At 40.5% G+C, this 23,214-nt stretch overlaps 2 non-coding genes across 2 annotated transcripts; one reads left to right on the forward strand and one right to left on the reverse strand.

Moving 5' to 3' along the window:
- The first annotated feature begins 7,723 nt into the window (after window positions 1-7,723).
- Window positions 7,724-7,794, forward strand: TRNAG-GCC (transfer RNA glycine (anticodon GCC)). Its single transcript has one exon. It is a non-coding gene; the product is annotated as a tRNA-Gly (tRNA).
- Window positions 7,795-8,096: 302 nt separating this feature from the next.
- TRNAA-CGC (transfer RNA alanine (anticodon CGC)) lies at window positions 8,097-8,168 on the reverse strand. Its single transcript has one exon. It is a non-coding gene; the product is annotated as a tRNA-Ala (tRNA).
- Window positions 8,169-23,214: the final 15,046 nt, after the last annotated feature.

Genomic DNA, 23,214 nt, shown 5'->3' on the forward strand with positions numbered 1-23,214 from the left:
CTTGATCACCTGCAAAGACCTTATTTCCAAATAAGATCACATTTCGAGGGGTTAGGACTTCAACATACGAATTTTTGGGCAACACAATTTAACTCATAACACAATAGTCTACGTGGCCCCACCCAAATTTCACCCATCAGCCAAGATCCTTCAGGAACTGGCTGCATTTGCCTTTCTTGTGTTTTTGTTTGTTTGTTTGTTTTTGTTTTTGTTTTTTTGACGAGGTGCAGTGGGGCAATCACAGCTCACTGCAGCCTCAACCTTTCGGGCTCAAGAGTTTCTCCCACTTCAGCTTCTCTGTAGCTGGGACTACAGAGGTGAATGCCACCATGCCTGGCTAGTTTTTTTTATCTTTTGTAGAGATGGTGGGCAGGGGGTGGTCTCCCTGTGTTGCCCAGACTGGTCTCAAACTCCTGGGCTCAAGCCATGCACCCAGCTCGGCCTCCCAAAGTGCTGGGATCATAGGCCAGAGCCACTGCACCCATCCTGTAGTCGGCATTTCTAACCAGTTCCCAGGCGATGCTTTCAAGACCTCTTTTAGCACTACATGTTTTCAGCTTATTCAAGCTTGTTTATTTTCTCCTAAACTGCAAACTTTTCATATTTCAAAACAATATAAAAAGTTCACAGACTATTAATGCTGAGAAGAATCTTGGTAATCTAGAACACTATCTTTGGCCAGGCTCGGTATCTAACGCCTGTAATACTAGCAGTTTGGGAGGCCAATGTGGGCAGATTAAGGGAGCCCAGGAGTTCGAGACTGGTCTGGGCAACATAGCAAAACCCCATGTCTACAAAAAATACAAAAATTCGCCAGTGTGGTGGCGCATGTAGTCTCAGCTCCTCAGGAGGCTGAGGTGGGAGGATCATCTGGTCCTGGGGACCTGAAGACAACAGTGAGCCGTGATTGTGCCACTACACTCTAACCTGGGTGACAGAGCAAGACCCTGTCTCAAAAAAATAAAAAAAATTACAACATGGAGACAGCAGAAGATTAAATAAGTGCAAGAATCCACTAACGTTTGGGAGCAAAAGAGTAATATAATAAATGCAATGATTAAGAAAAATAGACATTTTTGGAGAGTAATTTTGCAATATGGATCAAAATTTAAACTATACTCACCTTTTGACTTAGCAATTTTTCTCCCAGGAATTTATCCTGCAGATGTTCTCATGTGAACAAAATGGCATTCGTTCAAGGCATCCACTGTAGCATTGTTCCTACTAGCAAAAGATTAGAAACAGTCTAAATGTCCTCTGCTAAAGAACTGGCTCAGGTAATTATGGTACCTCCATGCCATGGACTTGCTCACTGTCTTCATGCATCTTACAGTTACAGCTGGGTTCTTTATTTCCATGCTTTGATTCTAATCCTTAGGCAACTTGGCCTTGGGGCACTGCTTGTTATTGTGAGATAGAAAAAATAATGTTTTAATTCCTAGTCCATAAAAGACAATTTAAAAAATGAACACAGAGCCACTAAAAAGATAAAGTTAGTTCTGTGTGTTCTAAGAAGGATAATTTTCCAAGATGTATATTTCTGGGGGGAAAAAAAAGGATATGAGCATAATGGCATGTATAGTATGTACCATTTGTGCTTAAGAATAAATTGCATGCCTCTCAAAAAAAAGATTTAAAAAATTTTAAATAAAAGTTGCAATGTTTATATCCACCTAGAAATATTTGTGAAGGGAAACACAGGACACTGATAACAATGGTTGCCTCTAGGAAAGGAAACCCAGGATCTGTTGCCCAGGCTGGAGTGCAGCGGTGTGATCTCAGCTCACTGCAACTTCCGCCTCCCGGGTTCAAGAGATTCTCCTGCCTCAGCCTTCCAAGTAGCTGGGATTACAGGCACGAGCCACCATGCCCAGCTAATTTTTGTATTTTTGAGTAGAGACGGGGTTTCACCATATTGGCCAGGCTGGTCTCAAACTTGTGACCTCAAGTGATCTGCTCGTCTTGGCCTCCCAAAGTGCTGGGATTACAGGCTAAGCCACTGTGCCAGGCCAGGCATTCTTTTCAATGAATACTCTCTCATACCTTTTGAATTTTGTGCCATACATGTGGGTTTCTTATGAAAAAACATGTATTTTAAAAGATCCAAATAACTTGGGAAGAAGAAGAAGAGAGAACTTTAGGAAGGGAAGTGAAAGCTATTTCCACCAAGAGGCGCAGCTCTGAAGTATTTGAATAAATGCTTCACCCAGAATGAGAGCCAAGAGAAAGGTGAAGAGTTCCCACTCACATTTCCTCCACCATGAGGGCTCTGTATGGATTTAAAGCTAATTCAATTTTGGAATAAAGAAATGACTGAATTTTCCAAAATTAAGGAAGAAAGAAAGAAAAGGAGAGAGAGAGAGAGAAGAAGTAGGGGAGGGAAAGGAAAAAATGCAATTGGTAGCAGCATGCAGGATGGCAGAGGAAATCTGAGGTTTCCAGGGTAGCCCAGGGAGTGAGCTGGCAATTGTCTGCACTGTGTAGGAGACATTGGCATGAGGAGGGAGAACAAGAGTCAATGCCATCTTAAAAGGAGAAATCAGACTTGTTGACTAATTGGACATGCTTGAGGACTAGGAATGAGCATATCGTGAGCAGGATGATTTTGCAGTGACAGCTTTCCAGGAAAAATTGCTGCATTCTCAACATCTGCATGCATCTGAGAATTACACCTGGATTCTTCATTTCCATGCCTTGATTTTAATCCTTAGGAAAGTAGGCCTTAGGGTACTACTTGTGATTCTAAAATGGAATAAGTAATGATTTAATTCCCAGCCAGTAAAGGGCAATCCAAATGACTGGCTCCACCATTTCCCTAGGGCTAGTTTGTAACCTGGGACAGAAATAAGCTGTGTGTATTAAATCAATACAATCACTCACAGGTGAAAAAAAAAAAAAAAAGAAAGGCATCGCTTGCTTTGGTGACTTTGTATTATATGAACTATTTCTGTTGCTGAACTGTTTACTTTCTTCAGATGGCATAAGCCTGGCCACTTTTCTATGATGAGCTAACACCAGCTAGGAACTTGGTACCTTGAGCAAGTGCTCCAAGGTGCTATGATGCAACTTACAAGCCCCTGCCTGTCACACTGGGTGTCACAATGGCCAGGGTTGCCTAAAAGAGAAGATTGTGTAACACTTCACAGCACTCAAGTGCTTTCTTTCTCTCTACTAGCTTCAGTGGGAGCCTCTTATCCGAGCATGGGAACAGAGCAGACCAAGGGAAGTGTTAGCATGTGCCACCCAGAAGGCACTGTTGGCCACCCGATCTCTTCAAGCTTGACCACACAGATAATAAAATCACTGCCTACTACAGCATTCCCGACATGAAACAGGATTACTGCACAGTATATCTATGAAACACTCTGACACATGCGTTTGTCGTGTTGTATTATTCAGAATTAGCAAAAGAAGTGGGGCTCTGCCTGCCTCCACAGATGCCACTGCCCTGCTTCTCCAACTGTGGCTCCTCAATTCCTGTCATTCCCTAAGGCTGTGTCCTCATCACTCTTTTCTCTGTGTGATATTCTCCATTTCCACATTTTTGCATTTCACCTCTCAGGTGATTAACTTCCAAATCCACTTCTGTAGCCTTGATTGCTCCAGGGGTTGATCTAACCACTTAGCAGACACCTCTTCTTTCTTACTTCAAAGTCAGAATTTCCAAAAATGAGTACTTTACCCCACCGCTTTCCTTCCAGTATTTTCTCTTCCTTACTTTTCTACACTACACCGCAAGTCTATCAATCATGTAAGGTAGATTCCTAGACTAATTTTTCTTCCTCCTTCTGTCTTGCCATGAACCTCATGCTAGAGCCTCCGCCTTGGTTCAGGACCTCATCATCTCTCTACTCCTATTCTAATCACCTCCTGAACGGACTTCTCTATTTTTAGTTTCTCTTCTTTCTACTTGTCTGTCACACTGTTGCCTGAATATTCCTTCAAATGCTCCGATCCTTCTTTGCAACAGAATTTACCTTATTCCAACAAGCTGGGAATGTGTCCTAAAAATTTTCTCATGGTTTTTGTTGTCTCCTTGTAGTGTTATCATTGACGAATTTCTCTAAATTTTTCTTTTTTTTTTTTTGGAGATGGAGTCTCACTCTGTTCCCTAGGCTGGAGTGCAATGGCACAATCTTGGCTCACTGCAACCTCTGCCTCCTGGGTTCAAGGGATTTTTCCTGCCTCAGCTGCTTAAGTAGCTGGGATTACAGCCGCACCACCATGCCCAGCTTTTTTTTCTTTTTCTTTTTCTTTTTTTTTTATATTTTTAATAGAGATGGGGTTTCACACATTGATCAGTGTGGTCTTGAACTTCTGACCCCAGGTGATCCACTCACCTTGGCCTCCCAAAGTGCTGGGATTACAGGCATGAGACACCATGCTTGGCCTAAACTTTTCTTAAACTTTAATATTATTAGTCTGTATCACATCCTGGGTAATGAGTTCTCTAAGTTTACCATGTTTGGGGTAAAAGAGTTTCTCAATTTGTGTTAAGATTCTAGCAAAATACTGCTTAAACTAACTTTAAAGGCTAATGTTGTTGTTGTTGTAATTTTTTTACAGACAAGGTCTTGCTCTGTTGCAAAGGCTGAAGTGCAGTAGCACAGTTATAGCTCACTGCAGCCAGCCTCAAACTCCCAGGCTCAAGCAACCCTCCAACCTTAGTCTCCCAAGTAGCTGGAACTACAGGTGTGTACCACCACACCTGGGTAATTTATTTCTTTTATTTTTATTTTTTGTAGAGACAAGGTCTCACTATGTTGCCCAGGCTGGTGTGTGTCAAATTCCTGGCCTCAGCTGATCCTTCTGTCTCTGCCTCTCAAAGTGCTAGGATTACTGGTGTGAGTTACTACACTTGGCCCACCACGTGTTGTTTAGGGACAATTTACAGACTCATATAAACACAAAATCCAGAATTTTTTCTAGTCAGGCATGGCTGCTTCTAGTGGCACAATATCATATTAGGAATATATTTGTCTCTTTCTTCTGGACAACCCAAACTATACACTCGACCTGTTTGAACAACCCAGCAAAAAGACAGAGTTTACTGAAAACTTCTGCAAGAGAGTTTCGGCAAGGACTTTTCAACGTCCCAGATTTAGTCACATACCCATCTCTAAAAAAGTACAGTGCCAAGGGAAAATACACACCTGCTATTGTGACAGAGAAATACAGAAAAAGAGGCAAGTTAGCCTAACCCAAATCTCAAAGTATTGATTATCTATAGAACAGAAGGTTTCTTGTACCAGAAGGAGTTGGGTGGAGTGCTGGATGCGCGCGCGCGCACACACACACACACACACACACACACACACACACACACACACACACATCCCTTGAATGCTTTTGGCTACATGTAACAAAATGCTCAACTCAAACATACTTAAACGATAGAGGTCTTTAATTTACCTAACCAAAAGTCTGCATGAAAAAAATTTCAGGATGGTGCAGAGCCTTTTTCTATTTTCCTGTGGGATCACCCTCTGTCTCCCTTCAAGTCATAGGATGGTTGGGCAGCTCCAAGCATTACACCCTCATACAAGGAGAAAGGGTAAGAGAGATCTTCCATATCATCTTTCCCAGAAACTCCTAGCTGACTATTCTTGCCCTCATTGGCAGGGATTCAGTGAAAAGCACACCTCAGATCAATTTGGAAAGAAAAATGAGATAACTGGCTTAGTGTACCACATTTGTCCCTTGGGCCAGGTAAACTAGAATGGACTTTTAGTGGAAAAAATAAATAAATAAATAAATAAATAAATAAATAAAGAGGCCTTTGGGTAGGCCACTAGTAATGTTTTACATAAGACTTTTTTTTCTTCTGTTCTGAGATTTTTTTTTTTTTTTTTGAGACAGGGGCTCACTTTGTCGCCCAGGCTGGAGTGCAGTGGCACGATCTTGGCTCTCTGCAGCTTTGACCTCAGGCCTCCCACTTGAGCTTCACCACTGACTGGCTGGTGAAGCCTCATTTTTATTGCCCTGCTCCCTCAGTTCCACCAGCTCATTTTTAAACTCCCTATTTATTTGCCTTTGTTTGTTAGGTTACACGTTCAAAATAAAAACTTGGAGAAGCTCTGAACTAAATAATCTATAATTCTTTAGATTTTTGAAGTTAGGATTCAAAATTAAAAACAATCTTTAAGAATCTTGGGGGCCAGGCACAGTGGCTCACCCCTGTAATCCCAACACTTTGGGAGACTGAGCAGGGAGGATTGAATGAGCTCAAGAGTTCGAGGCCAGCCTGGCTAACAGTGAAACACCTCTCTCCTCTCTCCAAAAAAATAAAATAAATTTAAAAATTAGCTGTGCATGGTGGTGCACACCTGTAATCTCCGCCATGAAAGTGAGGCCTCACCAGCCGGTACATCACTTCAGAATGGGATTGTAAAACCCCATTTCTCCCCCATTTCTTTCATTTTAAAGAATAAACTAAAGTTAGAAAAAGTAAAATGAGTTGACCTTGTTCTTCCACAGGTTATTTAGGATTATAGTCTGATTCTCTAATTCCCTAATCCCTTCATATCTTTTATGTCTTTATAATTCTGTATTCGTCTTCAGATTTTGCTCTTTACCCACACACTAAGAAGTCCTTAAAGATAAATCTTAATGGAGAAGTCATTACTTTATTTCAGTAGCCTTTTATCATCTTTCTCTAACACCATTCTATTATTCTTAATATATAATATCCTAAACTACATGCAGCATTTGCGTTTCAATACACAATGAGCTATTCTGTTGTAGGCTGAATTGGCAGTGCTAAGCACTCCAACACTGAACATAACACTGTATGTTCCAGTCATGCCTCTACGAGCCTCAGCTTCCTACTTCATGGGGTTGAAGTCCATGTGTAGTGTATTTACAAAGCCTGGCACACAGTTACTGCTATGTGTTAGCTGTTACTTTCTCATAACTTTTCCCCAAATTCTTCTTGACCAAAGATTCTGGAAATTGTTAGGAATTTCCCTCCCAGAGATAAAAAGCCAATGTTACCTATATCCACAGCCTTTTATCTTGTATTTAGAATCATTTCCATAAATTCATTTCCTTCACTTTATTTTTCCCCCTCCTATATCTTTTGTTGTGTCATTCACAATTTCACTTTCCTTGGAAACTAAGGGTAAAGGATCAGATTCATACTACTAGAGTTAAAAGAGGTCTTAAATGAAGGAAGGGGCAGCTTAGAGAATTCAGGTCACTTGGCTAGAATCATCAATATTTCAAGTTCTCTATGCAAATCACATAGTTCCAATTTACCAATTTCCAAACTAGAAATTTGGGTCAGTGTTCCAATTTCTGTTCCCTGTTTCTTTGCCTCTATTCCCAATTTCTAACAAATCTCCATTATGTATTTGCCTGAATAGGTAAAATAATAAAAGAAAAAAAATGGCAGAAGGCTGGAGGAAGAGTTGTTATAAATTATCCAAGTGTCTGAAGATAGGCTAGGTGATTGTGTAATCCTGTGCATATATAACAAAATCTTCATTTGCCTCCTTCACCAAAGAGTTTCAGAAGAAAGAATCTCATAAAGTTCTAAAGAAGTTAGTATAATGAAAATTTTTGTAAATGTTAATGTTTTTCTAACGTTTTACGATAATTATGTTATTAAAAGTTTGATTGTTTTCTGTTTTGAATGCAGAAATACACGATTGTTACTAGGGTAGAAGTAGTACCAGGGTGTAAATGTCTTCTAGTAAGCTAGATAAAAACTTCTACGCTATAAGCATTGGTGGTTCAGTGGTAGAATTCTCGCCTGCCACGCGGGAGGCCCGGGTTCGATTCCCGGCCAATGCAAGGTCTTTTTGACCCATAGTGTTTTTCCGTGGGTATCACAGGTGCCTCAAAGTTCAATAACGTCCTTTAAACGCTGGACTCATGCAAATAAAGAAATATTAATGAAAGTTAATTCTCTATTTCACTTTTACTTCGAGCAGTCAAAAAGGTTTCCGTGAGCTTCGCTGATTTTTTTCTATCCTCTTTTTAAACTGTTTTTGGGCACCTAGATGCGAGCAAAATGTTTTTACAGGTAACAGGGTAAACATTCTAAAATACCAACATGAAAAGAGGAAGAGGAAAAAACTGAACACTGGCTGTTTTGGAGATGCCGGGGATTGAACCCGGGACCTCACACATGCGAAGCGCGCGCTCTACCACTGAGCTACATCCCCCAGCCGAAAGCCTTGTTTCTGATGTCTATACTCATTCAGTCTGTTAGCTCTAGTTAAATTATTGTATTACGATCTTTATTTTTAAGAGTTTATATTGGTGAGTGCTTCTGAAATATGTTTCTTCTTTTCCCATACCCACCCTAAGTTGTTTCCACGGTGCATTCAGACCTCGCGCAACGAGTTGGCAACGAAACGCTCAGCTGGGACGAATGAGGCCTCACTCCAGGGCACTTCTGCTGGGTGTCGGGAGTCTGGGATCCGGGAGGGATCCGGTGCCCTGCGCGGCCAGAGCGGCTGGACTCCCCTGTGCCCAATGCCTGCCGGAGCTAGCGCCTCCCCAGGCTTACTACGCAGGCGCCGCAGATCCAGGAGGTCGTGAGGTGCCCGGCCTCCGGCTTTGCTGCCGGGTGGAACCCTGGTCCAGACGCCCAGCGCTCGGGCCGTACCGCGAGCGTCGCGTCTGGTGCCCGTGGAGACTGGTTCATGGAACAGAAAGGTGGAGACCTTCTTTTCAAACACGAAAACATTATGGATTTACCTGAACACTCTTCACCCCCGAAAATAAATGCACATCTCAGGAAAACCACGTGTTCAAGCCAAATCCCCATACCTTACAACCAGATGACCCCTTGCAGATTAAAATGATTTGCGACTTGCTCTTCATTTTCATGAGGTCAAACTGAAAGAAAGAATATGACACCACCACCTTCCCTGTAGCTTAATCATATATAAACGATGATAAGATTGGGGCAGGGGACTTGCTCCAGGTAGATTTTTATTTTCTCTTTTTGATATTCACACCCTGGGCCAGTCTTAACGGATTGGTAAATGGTGATCGTAGTGTAAGCCATTGAACATCTCCTTTAATGTCCTCTGAACCCTCTCTAACCACTAATGGTACCCAAGCTCCAAATTAAAAGACCTATCCTGAGTCCTCTTCCCTCTGAAATTGCCTCTCCAGTTGGCTGAATGCTAGGTAAATCCATGTGCTGACTTGCCATATAGTGAGATGAGGTGTGTTTGACATTTTCACGTGCAGTTTAAGCTGATACCACTCCAGCCTGGTGAAAACTGAGTGGTGGAAGCCTCAGACACTCCGATGGGAGCAGGGGAGAGATCTGGTGTCGAGGTAGCTGGGTCACCGTCACTTCCAGCTAACCTGTAAGGCTGGCCCCAACAGGTAGCACCGTGAGGGCCTAGAATTTCCACTTCCTTCAGTTGCAGAGCACTCCCGATAAATGACCACTTGGTCAGCAAGCCGAGAGCCAGAGCAGAAAACAGAGGTTTCAAAATCACTCCTGAGCAAACCACAAGTTTCACAATCAATTTCTGAATTAAAAATAAATAAACCATTGTGTTTGCTTACAGTAATTTAAACAAATAATGGCTCATAATTACATTTTGGTTTAAACTAGAACAGGACACAGGCTGATCTAATTCAAATGTAATACAGAATGTCCAAGAGGACAGTCATTGAAGACCTCTGCTCTACCAAGCCTGAACATTTCCAAATCACCCTCCGCATTCCACCCTCAGGCACTAGAACATGAGCATCTTCAATTGATTCTGAATCAGGAAATGCGGACACAGCCATTTCTCCACCCAATGCAAATTTAAACTATACTGTTCAGTTCACTATGAAGGAAGTATGTTTGGCCTCTGGCGACTTCAACTTTGTCATCTTTTGGGGGATCTTGTTCCTCATGTTATGGTTATTTCTCCATCACCTGAGGCCTTCCATTTTTTGAACTTTTTTTCTCAGGCAATTCGGAAATTTCAGAGCCCACAGAAGATCCCTTTTAGGATGAGTTCATGTCCTTTGTAGGGACATGGATGAAGCTGGAAACCATCATTCTCAGCAAACTATCGCAAGAACAGAAAACCAAACACCGCATGTTCTCACTCGTAGGTGGGAATTGAACAACTGAACACTTGGACACAGGAAGGGGAACATCACACACCGGGGCCTGTCGTGGGGTGGGGGAGGGGGGAGGGATAGCATTAGGATATACCTAATGTAAATGACGAGTTAATGGGTGCAGCACACCAACATGGCACATGTATACATATGTAACAAACCTGCACGTTGTGCACATGTACCCTAGTACTTAAAGTATAATAATAATAATAATAAAAAGAAGATCCCTTTTAAATGTTCACTCCTCAAATTTCAAGAGTTCAGGCTATGTAGGTGCATCTGATAAAGCAAATGAGGCTGATCTCTAAAACCAACAGGGGACTTAAAGTTGATTTAGAGCTCTAAAGCCGACAGGGAATGTGAAATTGCTTTACTGGCCTACCTTAACCAAAAAGGCTCTCACTTAGTGGGTTTTGTCAGCCACTATGGCTGATGGGAGAGGTGAAGTAGGGGGTACAATTTTGGATTGGGGGCCTTTTCAGGAAAGCTTGTTGGATCCAGTTCTGCTTAAATATGTAAAGAGGATGACCAAATGATATGGTTTGGATCTGTGTCCTCACCCAAATCTCATGTTCAGTTGTAATCCCCAGTGTTGGAATGGGGCCTTGTGGGAGGTGACTGGGTTACAGGGTGCTTTCTCATGAATGGTTTAGTACCATCCTCTTGGTACTGTCTTTGCGTGATAGTGAATGATTTCTCGTGAGATCTTTTTTTTTTTTTTTTTGAGACGGAGTCTCGCTCTGTCACCAAGGCTGGAGTGCAGTGGCCGGATCTCAGCTCACTGCAAGCTCCGCCTCCCGGGTTTACGCCATTCTCCTGCTTCAGCCTCCCGAGTAGCTGGGACTACAGGCACCCGCCACCTTGCCCGACTAGTTTTTTGTATTTTTTTAGTAGAGACGGGGTTTCACCGTGTTAGCCAGGATGGTCTCGATCTCCTGACCTCGTGATCCGCCCGTCTCGGCCTCCCAAAGTGCTGGGATTACAGGCTTGAGCCACCGCGCCCGGCCAAGATCTGTTTAAAAGTGTGTGGCACCTTCCCCCCGCCCCTTATTGCCGCTCTGACCATGTGAAGTGCCTGCTCCTGCTTTGCCTTTCACCATGAATGTTGGTTTCCTGAGGCCCACTCCCAGAAGCTGAGCAGACGCCAGCATCATACTTCCTGTACAGCCTGCATAACCGTGAGCCAATCAAACCTCTTTTCTTTAAAAATTACCCTCTCTTGACAGGTGAGGTGGCTCATACCTGTAATCCCAGCACTTTGGGAGACTGAGGAGGGTGGATCACCTGAGGCCAGGAGTTCGAGACCAGCCTGGCCAATATGGTAAAGCCCTATGTCCACTAAAAAATACAAAAATTAGCAGTGTATGTTGGTGCGCACCCGTAATCCCAGCTACTGGGGAGGCTGAGGCTAGAGAATCACTTGAGCCCAGGAGGTGGAGGTTGCAGTAAGTGGGGACTGGTACCACTGCACTCCAGCCTGGGTGACAGAGCAAGACTCCATCTCAAAAATAAAATAAAATTAAAATAAAATAAAATAAAATAAAAATAAAACAACAACAGAAAATACAGTCTCTCAGGTATTTCTTTACAGCAATGCAAGAATGGCCTAACACCAAATGTCAAAAATTATGGAATATTTAAAATGCAGTTCTATCATCTATGCTCCCCACATCTCTCTTGGTTAGAGACAGATTTCCCCTATTCTCAGTCTGTGTCACACACATATCATTCACAAGGTGTGATGATTAATATTAGGTGTCAACTTGATTGGATTGAAGGATGCCTAGATAGCCAGTAAAGCATTGTTTCTGGGTGTGTCTGTGAGGGTGTTGCCAGAGGAGATTAACATTTGAGTCAGTGGACTGACAGAGGGAGACCCACTCTCAATGTGGGTGGGCACCTTCCAATTGCTTGCCAGTGCAACTAGAACAAAGCAGGTAGAAGAAGGTGGGATAAGCTGACTTGCTGAGTTTTCTGGCTTTCATCTTTCTCCCATGCTGGATTGGACTTCAGACTCCAAGTTCTTCGGCCTTTGGACTCTTGGACTTACATCAGGGTTTGCTGGTGGCTATTGGGTCTTCAGTCAGACTGAAGGCTGCACTGTCAGCTTCCCTGCTTTTGAGGCTTTTGGACTTGGACTGAACCACTGCTGGCTTCTTTCTTCCTCAGCTTGCACACAGCCTATTGTGAGACTTTGCCTTGTGATTGGTGTGAGTCAATACTCCTTAATAAACTCCCTATAAATAGGATATATATATTATATATGATATATAGTATATAATATATATGATATATAGTATATTATATATATATATAGGATATAATATATAAATCATATTATATATCATATATAATATATATTATATTATATATAATAGGATATATATATATCCTATTTGTTCTGTCCTTCTGGAAAACCCTGACTAATACACAAGGATTGACCTTAAACCCCTTTTGAAGCAGGTGACTTCTACCTCTGGCACTGTTTTCATATTTCTTGCTTCAGCTCCTGGCACTTTTTGTCCAGGAGGTGTTGAGCATCCTTCCCTCAGAGCTGGGTACGAGCCAAAATGTTTATTCCCAGTCCAGGTACTGGTTTTTACTCTGACTGTACATTAGATGCAATGAGGAAGGCTTTGAAAAATGCCGATGCTTGCTTGAGCCTAAACCGAGACCAACTAGATCAGGATCTCTAGGGGTGAGTCCAGGCATCAGTATCTATCTATCTATCTATCTATCTATCTATCTATCTATCTATCTATCTATCTATCTATCTATCTAATTGACGAACATTTAATGTATTCAGGTGTTCAACATGATGATTTGGTATATGTGTTCACTGTGTAATGATTACCACAATCAAGTTAACACATCCATCACCACCCATGCTATATATTAGGTCCCAGGACTTGTTCATCTTATAACTGAAAGTTTGTACTCTTTGACCAACATTTCCCCATTTCCCCCACATCAACAGCTTTTTAAACTCTCAGTTGATTCCAATGTTCAGCTAAGGCTGAGAGCCACTGCTTGAGAACTGTTAGCATGTTCACATGAGAAACTCATTATTAAGCCAGAGGTTCTCAGCCTTGGCTGCACATTGGAGGTACCTGGCAAGCTTTAAAAAAATACTGATGCCTAGATCCCACTGGCAAATATACTTACTTAATTGGTAGCTGTTTTGAAAGGCTACCCAGGTGATTCTAATATGCAGACAAGGTACAGAACCACTGCATTTGAGCACATACTTTCTCAAATTCTTCATTGAATACATGAGCACTCTAGGCTGCCATAATTCTGAAAGTGGAAGACTTCTGCCCAGAGCTCCTTGCAGTCAGGAATTTGCACTGCTAGAGGGTGAAAGAAGCTTACTCACTCCAACTTCTCCTCTCTATTTTGTTTTCACATAAAATGAAACTGGTGGAGGCAGGTGTTCAAGTGCTAAAAACAAGTATTTCTTAACTTCATGCATTCTGTCTCCCCCACCCCATAATCATATTACGTGAATGAGTTCCTCAAGTAGGTTGTCCCTGATGATTTGCTGGCCATTAAAAAGGCTCAAGAACAGGCCGGGCACGGTGGCTCATGCCTGTAATCCCAGGACTTTGAGAGACCAAGGTGGGCTGATCACCTGAGGTCAGGAGTTCAAGACCAGCCTGGCCAATATAACAAAACCCTGTCTCTACTAAAGATACAAAAAACAAACAAACAAACAAACAAAAAGCCTAGTATGATACTGGGTGCCTGTAGTCCCAGCTACTTCGGAGGTCGAGGCAGAAGAATCACTTGAACCCAGGATGCAGAGGTTACAGTAAGCCAAGATCATACCACTGTACTCCAGCCTGGGTGACAGAGTAAGACTCTATCTCAAAAAAAAAAAAAAAAAAAAAAAGGGGGTGGGGGCTCAAGAAGAGACAAGGACATGGGTGGGGAGGAGAGTCATCTATACCTGGTATCAGGGAATTATTCCAGTACTTGTGGCTTGCTGGATGAAAAAGGACTGGATTGCTTTACTCATTACCTATAGGAACAAGTAGCTTTTAGAAATACATTATTTTGCTCCTCAGGGCCATAACTATTAATAATTCTTCATCACCACAGATAATTATCATTAATACCAACCCGAGGGCCGAAAAACTACTGGTTACATTTAATTCAGAGAAAGTTAATAAACATTACTCTTTTCAGAAAGTACCCCAACGTGAAAAATTATAGTAATCATAATTTGCATTTAGAATTAGAAGTATTTATTGAGTAGTAAGTTAGAGTCTACTTGGAAAGATGCAAATTCTATAATTTAGATGCTGTTTACAAATGGATGGAAACAGAAGGAGGTACATATTTGCTATAGTTTGAGTATGTCCCCCAAAAGTTCATATGTTGGGCACTTACTTGCCATTGTAACAGGATTAAGAGGCAAAGCCCCATCTCTACAAAAAATACAAAAATTACACAGGAGTGATGGCCTGCCCCTGTAGTCCCAGATACTTGGGAGGCTGAGGTAGGAGAATTCACTAAGCCTGGAAGGTCAAGGCTGCAGTGAGCCAAGATAGCACCACTGCACTTCAACCTGAGTGAAGAATGAGACCTTGTCTCAAAAAAAAATGATGTTGTAAAGATGTTTCCAGATTTAGCTGATCTGCTCAACTATAGGAGTTTCTGGAGTCTAAGGGTACTAGTCTATTCACAAAAGCCAAGAACAGGGTATGTATTTTCTTATGGTGATCTTTGACTGAGGTCTCATTTTATCAACTAGCTATACCCCACTAACATTAGCTATTGTATTTTATTCTGTGAATTTCTCATGGCACTAAATATTCACTGGGTTCTCAATAATCATGCTGGCTCACAATTTCATGTGGGAGATTGGTTAAGAGAGTGTTTAAGGACAAATGGGCAAAAGGAATTCTATTGTGGCGATAATGATATTCTAAAACTGGATTATGGTGATGTTTGTACAATTCAGTAAAACTACAAGCATGGGCCACCAAGCCTGGCTAATTTTTTTTTTTTTTTTTTTTTGAGACACGATCTCTCTCTGTCGCCCAGGCTAGAGTGCAGTGGCACTATCTCGGCTCACTGAAACCTCTGCCTCCTGGGTTCAAGCGATTCTCCTGCCTCAGCCTCCCAAATAGCTGGGATTACAAGCATGCGCCACCACACCCGGCTAATTTTTGTATTTTTTCAGTAGAGAAGGGGTTTCACCATGTGGTCCAGGCTGGTCTCCAACTACTGACCTCAAGTGATCCACCTGCCTCGGCCTCCCAAAGTGCTAGGATTACAGGCGTGAGCCACTACACCGGTCACATTTTTGTATTCTTTGTAGAGACTGGGTTTTGCCATGTTGCCCAGGCTGGTCTCGAACTTCTGGGCTCAAGTGATCCACCCGTCTTTGCCTCCCAAAGTGCTGAGATTATAACCCAGGCCTGAACCATTAAGCCTAGCCCACATCTCCTTCCATAGGAACACATCCCGGAAGTTGTGAGCCTTATTTATTTCCCCTTAGGTCCCATTAGCCAGAACTTAGTCTAGTGGTTCAATCTAGCTGGAAAGTGAGGGTTGAAACTTAAAAAGGAAGGCCGCATCTGGGCAAAAAGGAAGGCCACATCCGGGCAGGTGGTGGCAACTTGGGTGGTAGACAGCTATGAAGCCACCATGCCAGCACTGAGCTGTCTGCGTCTGGACTTTTATGAGAGAGAAATAAACTTTCTTCATTTTTAAGTCACTTGATTTGGGATCTCAATTTCCCACAACAGAACCTAAATTCTAATTATTAAAAAGAAAAATTCCCTCTGGGACAAAAATAAGCATATAGACATATGCTGCCCTTGTGGCTCAAACAGACATATTTTGAAGCAGTGTTGTCAGGGTTATCACACTAGTTGAGGGCTCTCTCGCTTTGAGTAACTCTCACCTTTAAAGGCCGAGAAAGAAGAGTGAACAGGTACAGCCAATGAGAAAAAAGAAAAAGCAGAACAAAGTTTCAGGGATCCCAACGGGAAAAGTCTGGCACCTGAGAAGTCAGGTTAGATACCCAAGATTTAAAATGCCTATTAGATTGAGTGACATGGAGCTCATAGTTACCTTTAATAAGTTATTTTGCTACAAAATTGAATGTTAATTCTTCTAATATATGCTGTGCAATTCAGTCATTCTCTTTGGCAAGGTTTCTTGTCTTTGTTTATCTTGTCTATTTCTTGCTCTTTACCATTTCAAACCTACCTTAAGCTATTTTTTTTAAAGGAAATTTATTTGGAAATTTATGAGATCCAAGAAATCCAGAAATAACAAGAGACACAAATACTTTTAAATCAAAGAAAATTTGTAAATCAGAAAGGTTCCCTTTCTTCTTTTCTGGTCCTGAAAAATAAGACATTTATTCATTTACTCAGTGAACATCTATTGAAAACCTACTGTGTGCTAGGCATTATGCTTGGGGCTGGGGATAAAAAAGTTACAAAGTTAGAGCTGTCCCTACCCTCACTATACTTAGAGTCAAGGGAGGAGGCGACCAAATATAAAGAAAGTATCAATGATGTGACAAAGGCCTAGCATGGTAGCTCATGCCTGTAGTCCCAACATTTTGGGAGGCTGAAACAGGAAGATTGCCTGAGGCCAAGAGTTCGAGACCAGCCTGGCCAACATAGTGAGATCTCATCTCTAAAAAAAAAGTGTTGATAGAGGATATGGTAAAAGGAGTTAAGAGTTCCATGTGAGCACACAGAAAGAACACTTAATCCAGACCTAGGGGATCAGAGAAGTTTTCTGGGGAGAGTTGAAGTATGAGCAGCAGTTAGCCTATTGAGGATGAACAGGGATAAGAGGGATGAAGAGGAGCATTCTAAATAGAAGCAACAGAATATGCAATGACCCAGAAGACAAGAAGATCATAATGGCTTTAAAAAGCAAAAATAAATTTATTTTTTGTGTGTGCAAGTGCTATGTTGTGGACTATGAAAAGGAAGAGAAGAAGCTGGAAGGTAGACAAGGTTCAGTTTATGCAGATCCTTGTAAATATCATAAGAGCTCACAGAACTGTGAGAAACATGCTGAGCTCTATAGAGCAAAACAACATGAAATTTTATTTTTAGCAAAATCATTCTGGCTGTAGTATGTAGAATATATAAGCGGCGCCCTTATAAGGGTCTATGTTGTAGAACGTCTAAGGGGGGGCCCCAACAGGAAGCAAGGAGACCACTGGAAGCTTCCTCCTGGCATCCCATAAAGTTATGATGGATATGGGTAAGAGATGATGATGTCCAATATGGTGTCCACTAGCAACAAATATCTATTAAAATGTGACTAATTCAAATTGAAGATGTAAAATATCCCACTAATATTTTTTAGACATGTTAAAATGACTATATATGTTAAAATATCTATTTTATGTTATATAAAATTATATATGTTAAAATATAAATATACACAGTTTATATATAATACACATGTATATATGTAAAATATATATGTATATATATGTATATATAAAATATATACATGTTAAAATATACATATATTTTATGACATGTTAAAATGACTATAGTCATTTTATAGTCATTTTAAATGTATATATTATATATACATACACATATACATACAATAACTATATATATGTATTTTGAGACAGAGTCTTGTTCTGTCACCCAGTCTGGAGTACAATGGCTCTGTCTTGGTTCAAGCGATTCTCCTGCCTCAGCCTCCCGAGTAGTTGGGATTACAGGCATGCACCACCATGTTCAGCTCATTTTTCTATTTTTAGCAGAGACAGAGTTTCACTATGTTGGCCAGGCTAGTCTCGAACTCTTGACCTCAAGTGATCCACCCACCTCGGCCTCCCAAAGTGCTGGGATTACAGGCATGAGCCACTGTGCCTGGCCCTCACATTATATTTTTATTGGACAGCACAGTTTTAGAGTCTTTGCATTAGAAAATAGAGAAAAATGCATGAATAAAGAGATATTGAGGTGATGGATTTGATAGAACTTGTTTAACAGTTGCATATAAAGGATAAAAAAGAGGGAGGAATAAATAATGACTCCTAAGCTGCTAACTTGAGCAACTAAATAAAAGGATAACAGATTCTGGAAAGCTTGAGGAAAGAAAGGTTTTTTTTGTTTGTTTTCTTTTTATTTTAAGACAGAAGAGGATTCAGCATGTTTAAAAGAAAATATGAAGGATCAGAGAGAGGAAGACAATAAAGATATGTGAAAAGTACTTTGTCTCCCTTAAGCAGAAGGGAGACACACCTATCTCAATGTAGAAAAAGAAAAGCAGAAGCAGATGGGTTCTGGTATACAGTTAATTCTATAGATTTCGAAATAGTAAATTGAAGACTTTCCCTAAAAAAAAAACAAGCTTCTGGCCGGGCACAGTGGCTCATGCCTTTATTCCCAACATTTTGGGAGGCCGAGGCGGGTGGATCACCTGAGGTCAGGAGTTTGAGACCAGCCTGGCCAACATTGTGAAACCCCGTCCCTACTAAAAATACAAAAGTTAGTCAAATGTGGTGGTGCATATCTGTAGTCCCAGCTACTCAGGAGGCTGAGGTAAGAGAATTGCTTAAACCCAAGAGGCAGAGGTTGCAGGGAGCTGAGATTGTGCCACTGCAGTCCAGCCTGGGCAACAGAGCGAGACTCCATTAAAAAAAAAAAAAAAAAAAAAAAAAAGGCTTACTGGCCTTCAGGTCAGCTTATTGTGTTGAAAGACCTGAAGAAAGTGGACAAACTCTAAAGACTGGAAGGGTTTCCAGGCAACATTGAGGCTCCATGAGGCTCAAGGGAGGACTGTGGAGAACCACCAGGCCTGGAAGTAGACACAGAGGAAGGAGATCACCAGGTTGCCTGGGCAGAGATTCTTTTAGGTGTCTGTGAAAACAGGACAATGGTGCCAGAAAGTCTGGGAATTGACAAGAGTATGGCTTAAGAGAAGAACACAGAATCTAAGAGTTTCTTGAAAGAAGTATAGAGAAAAATGGGTTGGCCAGATGCTTGGAGAATTCCTTTAGGTCATATTAGAGAACTGTGGCCAGTGGGATATTTAGAATAAATATTTCAAAGATGGGGAAGCTCAGGCTGATGACGTGGTCCAGAGTGGATACCTAAAGTGGGATGGAGGTGAAGGTTAATAAAGATGAGATCAAGGAATTGAGAGGCCTGCGGCATTCAGAAGGACATTTAATTCACCTCACGAGAATGGAGAGATCTGAGTGGAGCAGGGAGTGAGCCAGATGCATATATCTTCAAGAAATTGAGGAAGAGGTTGGTGACAGGAGGAAAGCAGATTTACAGCACAGTAGTTATCCATTAAATGTTAGTTTTATTTAACAGTTCACATACACATAGAGATACAATATGCCTCTCTGTCTCTCAATATATACACACACACACTCACATATGCTCCTCCCTACTGACATACAAAGAATCCAGGTTTTTACACAAGCATGCCATAGAGAATTCGGGGTAAATGTGTCAAATTGTGCCTTTTCTTTTTGTGTTGCAGATAGAAAAAAAAGATGTGCAATTTGTTACCACCATTAACAATAGAACTTTACAAATGTGCTCAAACAATAGCTTATAAAGGTTAGGGGCAGGCCATGCTGGTACATGCTGCAAAAGCATTTTTAAAGGCAGATTTTTATAGTGAAGAGTGCTGAACTATGTGTCAGAAGAACTGGTTTCCAAACCAATTGTTCAATTATCACTTGGGTGTTTTGAGGCAAAACAGTTAACCTTGGTGAATCCATCTTCCCATCTGCAGAAGATGGGTGGTTTTTATAGCTCTTACAACTCTACAAGGTCTTTGTGAAGATTCAGTAAGAAAATGTTCAGAAAATTTCTTTGCAGTCTGTTAAGGGCTCATATTAATTATCATCTGGGAAGACTCCTGACCTGGCACTAGTGAAAATTTTTTTCATCATGGTTCCTATTATTCTGGTAATATTCACATTCATAATGGAAAAAATGGGAATTAGATCAAATTATGATTTCTGAAGGATGGTTCTTTAAAAATTGATTATTCTACACTTTTGTGGAATTTCTTTAGTTGCTTTAGGGACATACCAAAATAAATCATCTCTTTTTTATTTCCTTAAAAGTGTGGATCATCTCATTAGAATCACCAGAGATGTTTGTTTAAAATATAGTTGCCTGTACCCAGTGACTACAGCTTCTGTCCTTTGACCTGAGCTCAAGAACCTGTATTTTAAACAAGCATCCTAGTTGACTACACACACTAAATTTTTTTTATAACAACGTTGTTGAGATAGAATTCACATACTATGAAATTCACCCACTTAAAGTATAAAATTCAGTGGTTTTTAGTATACCCACAAAGTTCTTTAACCATCACCATAACATTTGAGATCTACTGGTTTAGTAAAAGTTTTATGGAGGCTGAGGCTGCTCTGTGATCACTGCATAAAGAATTTCCTACCTCAACCCCAAGTATAAATGTAGATAGAAGACAGAATCTTGCAAGCCATACAACTCATCTGTTTCCTAAGCACTGGTGGCCTTTTTCTAAACAAATTTTCTTCATTTTACAAAAGGGTTAGGAAGTACTGTAGAGAGAATATAAGTGCCACATGGCCAGAAGAGTGTGAGATTTTCTTCTTCCCTAAAAATCTGGCAAGCCTTACCCTTCTCTTGCCAGCTGATGGATCAGAAAGAGTTTGTAAAAAGAAAGAATCATGGTTAACCTCATGTTCCTTTGCTCTTCCTAAGGCCTATTTTTTAATCTAAAGGTCTTTTTCTCCTCTTAAGTATTCAGGATCAATGCAATTTCATAGTAGCTTTGGACAGAGCATGCCTTTTGACAGCTTACTGACATTTCAGTTTGTCAGCTTCCAGAAATCCATTGTTGACTCAAGTTCCACCTCTGTTTAATGAGAGGGGGAACACTTTTAAACAAAAACATTTATTTTTTCCCCATAAATGGTAAGATGTGAGCCAGAAACAGCCAAAGCTTTAGGAAGAGTCACAACTATTTAGGTTGATGTTTTAGATATTTTACAAAGTGCTTTTCTTACTTTTATGGGGAGAAAAATGTTTTGGAGAGAGCATGTTGGGGAAACTAGACAAGTTTCTTTTCTAGTTTTTTATTTTATAGGGATGAGGTTTCACTATGCTGCCCAGGCTGGTCTTGAACTCCTGGGCTCAAGTGCTCCTCCCAAACTGGTGGGATTACAGCAGTGAGCCACTATACCCAGCCCTTTTCTAGTTTTCAAAGAGAGGGTTTCTTATTTTGTTTACAGTGTGGTAAATTTCTCAATCACCGTATTCATTTGTGAGTATAATTTCTATAAGTATATATATTAGTATTGTGGTTGTGTCTGATACACACACACACACACACACACCCCTCTAGGCTCCCCTTCTATTGGAACTAATAGCCAGTCTAGAAAATAACACCATCTGAGTTTGATTACAAGGGAGGGTTAAAAAAAAAGCTCCATAAACTCTTATAGACGGTTTAGACTACTCCTTCCTTTCTACAGATAAGAAAACTACAGCCCAGAGAGGTTTGATAACCTTAAAACAGAACACGCTTTCCTACCTGACTTAGAGTACGTGGTCACACCGTTAGACAACATTATCTTTGCTTAAAATTAAGTACTGAATGTAATATGATTTTCATGGCGAGACACTAAAGCTACAACAAAGTTACTCCTTTGTTAATAGATAGGGATTATATTTTCAAGACCACAACATTAAATGAAAGCAGAGTGCAATTTATATTTTAAAAGTGGTTCTTTTCCATGATGCAAAAATAAAAGTAGAGTATACATTACGTTTTAAAGTTGGTTATTTTTCCTGTTGTATAAAAAGATTGTCAATTCAGTATACAGCTCAAACTATCTGTTAATGGTTTCCAAATTCCAGAGAGCTGTCTGACATTGTTCAAACTGCTGGTAATATCACCACAGACAGATCCTATGCAGGTTTAAAGCACATGCCCCTACAACATTACCCTTGTTTACATGTCTTGAAGCAGCCCCTAGTTCCAGGAAATACTTTGTCATCATGCACTTGACAATTTTTGGTTGCCATCAACCACGTCACAAACTTAACACTCAGCTTTCCCAGTCAGTCTTTCCAGGGACCCAACTCACCTCTTTCTGTTTGGGTTTCCATGCTGACATTTAGAAAAACAACAGTCACTCGACTCATAAAGCCCTTTCTCTATGTTCCATACTAATTTTAATATTGACTTTCTCCTAAAAGCTCCAAAATATTTTAAGGAATTTTTTTTCCATTTTTACAAGATTGAGCTTCCAAGCTTGTATTTTTTAAGTGCTTCCAATTTTTTTTCTTAACATATGTTGCACGAAGTCTGTCCTATTAACAGAACCTACTCCTTTTCCAAATAGTATGAAAATCCAAAGATTTAGCCTTTCAAAGAGCATTTCTAGGTTGTACAATTAATTTGAGCTTTGTGTTTAGCTCAAATGATTTTGTTTAGATTAGGTTCTCCCATGTCTCTTATCTATAATTATCAAAGATTTTGAATTCAAATCCATTTCTGGAACACCCAATTTAGTGTGTATCTGGGTGGTGACACATTTCTTTGTACTCATGAGGACAGTAAAAGATTTTTTAAAAAATGAACACATCAGTATAACATTTGATTCTTGCATTTTTTAAAGCAGTTCTCTTTTGCTTCCCCCTCCCAGTCAGGAAACTCTATTTAAAATCATAGGATTTGATAAATGTGTGCGTAATTACTGTATGTAATTAAGCACTTCGATGCTGGAATCAGACTGCCTGGGATTGGATCTTGGTTCTGCTACTTCCTACCTGTGCAACCTTGAGAAAGTTGTATTTTTCTTTGTGCCTCAGTTTTTAAATAGAAATAACAAAAGGTAAGTGGAGATTGAGTAGTAAATACATACAAATCACTTAGAATAATAGTGCCTGATACATAGAAATAATAAATATTAGCTATTTCTAAACTGCATTAAAGAGACTATATAGATCAGTTACCAGGAATATATAATCATAGAGCTTAGAAGCTTACATGAGATCCCCAGGATATATAGGTAGGATCATTTTGAAGGAATTTGAGATAAGTGCCTTTTTTTTCCCTTATTGCCTTGAATTTTCACCATATTTTATTGTTGTATTTATTTTA

The sequence above is a fragment of the Macaca thibetana genome, chromosome 12, assembly GCF_024542745.1.
Source record: "Macaca thibetana thibetana isolate TM-01 chromosome 12, ASM2454274v1, whole genome shotgun sequence".
Lineage (NCBI taxonomy): Eukaryota > Metazoa > Chordata > Mammalia > Primates > Cercopithecidae > Macaca > Macaca thibetana.